Source organism: Engraulis encrasicolus, chromosome 7 (genome assembly GCF_034702125.1).
Source record: "Engraulis encrasicolus isolate BLACKSEA-1 chromosome 7, IST_EnEncr_1.0, whole genome shotgun sequence".
Taxonomy (NCBI): Eukaryota; Metazoa; Chordata; class Actinopteri; order Clupeiformes; family Engraulidae; genus Engraulis; species Engraulis encrasicolus.
In genome coordinates, this window is record NC_085863.1 from 43,269,357 (window position 1) to 43,271,856 (window position 2,500).

At 45.3% G+C, this 2,500-nt stretch overlaps 1 protein-coding gene across 1 annotated transcript in view; it reads left to right on the forward strand.

Moving 5' to 3' along the window:
* The window catches only part of LOC134452946 (ryanodine receptor 1-like), a 181,776-nt gene that overhangs the window by 25,604 nt on the left and 153,672 nt on the right, over positions 1-2,500 (forward strand). The window lies entirely within an intron of this gene.

Genomic DNA, 2,500 nt, shown 5'->3' on the forward strand with positions numbered 1-2,500 from the left:
AGAAATGACAGAAATGCTTCAATTATATTTATTTCCTGGGGTGCCAATAATTGTGGAACAGGTGATTTATTGAAAAATAATTATTTTTTAGTCAGGGATTTTTTTATTTTCTTACAATTCATTTGAGTTGAAGGCTACATTTTCCTACAATTTTCAGTGTGACAGTATTCTTCTGCAATAAACACTGAATTTATTTTAAGGCTTTTAACACATCTCAACCAGGGGTGCCAATAATTATGGAGGGCACTGTAATATAGCCTACATTAAAAAGCTCACACGAAAAAAAAACTTCATCACTACTCACAATAACCTTCTTAGGGAAATGGTCGCAGTGTACCCTCATGTTCCCTTCATCCTGCATGTGAAGTTCTGAGTATGTTTGAGGGTAGGAGATAGAGAGGTGGACAACTAACTCTATTTTCCTGATTATTTTCCTGGCCAGTGAGTATTCATACCATTTCCCTTAAGCAAAAACTGAAAACATGTCCCAGGCACAAACACCCTGTTAAGCAAAGCAATATTTCACTCACACACACACACACACACACACACACACACACACACACACACACACACACACACACACACCAAACCGCGTCGCCTCAACCATGAAGATATTGAAACATCCATCCCAATGATTAAATGCTTTCCAGAACAAAACGTGTTTGCATGGATACAAAAGCCTATCCGTGAACACCACAGGAAAATTTAACTCATGAAGGCCCTGTAAAATATCAGACACACTCCAACAACAAAGTTAAGCTACCATGTTTCATAGCTATTACAATAAAGGGAGCGCATATCTACTAAGCGATTCACAAACAGCATGGAAAGACGGTTTCTTTCTTAGCCATCTATGCAAAGAGACAGCTCAGGATAATACTGTCTTGATAATGACGTGACATGCCATTACAGAAGGAAAAGATAGCAAAAATACATTTAGTTTAAAACCATAGTTGCAAAAGACACGACAATAGACTAAAACAAGATATTTGTTGGATTTGAGAAAGTGAAAGTGGGGCAGCGCCGTAGCCTAATTAACACGTAATACAAGAGGCAGTAGCACAGGTGGTTGTGACCAAGGAGAGTTAACAGACCGCTGACACGTAAAGACAGAAGATCTATTAGGCCTATGCTCGCGCAGCAATACAAAAAAGTTTAAGAAAATAAATCAATACATATTTGTGACTGATTTGAGCGAGAGGGGAGGGACGACATCTTTATTCTTTAGTTTCAGGCTACATGGGAAAAACGCCGAGGCGGTGTAGCTAATCTGCCTGGCCAGCCAGGGTAGGAATTGGGTAGAGGGCAGAGACTAGCTTCACTTCAACACAGCATCTCGTGACAGCTCAAGCCAAGGCAAATGGAAGATGTCTATGTGCTGGTGCAGCACAAGACAAGTGCATGGGCATTTATCAAATGGATACAAATATTCATGACTGATTTGATAAGGTCAGCATGACAGTCTCAGCTAATGATGGGGATAGGGAATTACGACACGCCGAAGCGGCGCATAGCTACAATGCATTGGCTAGCTGGGTGTGTTGAGGGGGGTGCTACCTCTCTCTCCCTGGGTCTCGTCTCGTATCCGTCTGTACCTCCCCTGCTCGAACCATCTCCCGACCCCCGCCGCCTCTCCTCCGCCTCATTCTGCACCTGCACTCGTTGATGCACCGGTGGCCCCACTGTCCCAACCTGAGGTCGAGCTGTGTGACGCACCACCTCCCACGGCCACACGAGAGCTACCGGTCCGGAGCTCGAGCTGGTGGTGCTTTTAGCTTTGAACAATTCAGTGATTTAGCACATTTTGCTAAATTTAGTTTTTGCTTTCGTTTTTCCTTGCGCTTTTCATAGCCAGTCCTTTCTTTCTCCATATAGCGTCCTGTATCCTCCGCTCCACCACCAGAGTTTTTATTAACCGAATAGCCACCATCCAAGTCAACGAAACTTCGGATGATGCTGCTGCTGACAGACACAGACTAGTTGGGTCGAGCGAGGGCCTGCAGGGAGGGGCGGGCCTTCGATAAACAGTGCATTTCATTGGACTAAGCCAATGTGCCTCAAGAGAAGCATCCAATGAGCACCGCTGTGTCATTTCTTTTTACCGTCACAGACAAAAAAATAATGTATATATTTTTGTATTATTATTTCGGGGCCTCGAGGGCCCGAAAGACGCGAGGGCCCACCGGGATGTGCCCGGTACGCCAGATGGCCAGTCCAGCCCTGTGTGTGTGTGTGTGTGTGTGTGTGTGTGTGTGTGTGTGTGTGTGTGTGTGTGTGTGTGTGTGTGTGTGTGTGTGTGTGTGTGTGTGTGAGTGTATGGGGAGGGATGTGTGTGTGTGTGTGTGTGTGTGTGTCTGTCTGTCTGTTTGTGTGTGTGTGAGAGAGGAGGGGGGGTGGAGGAAGAGGAAAAGGGACTGTTGCAGGTGGACCGTGTGTGTGTGTGTGTGTGTGTGTGTGTGTGTGTGTGTGTGTGTGTGAGTGTACACCCATTTGCGTA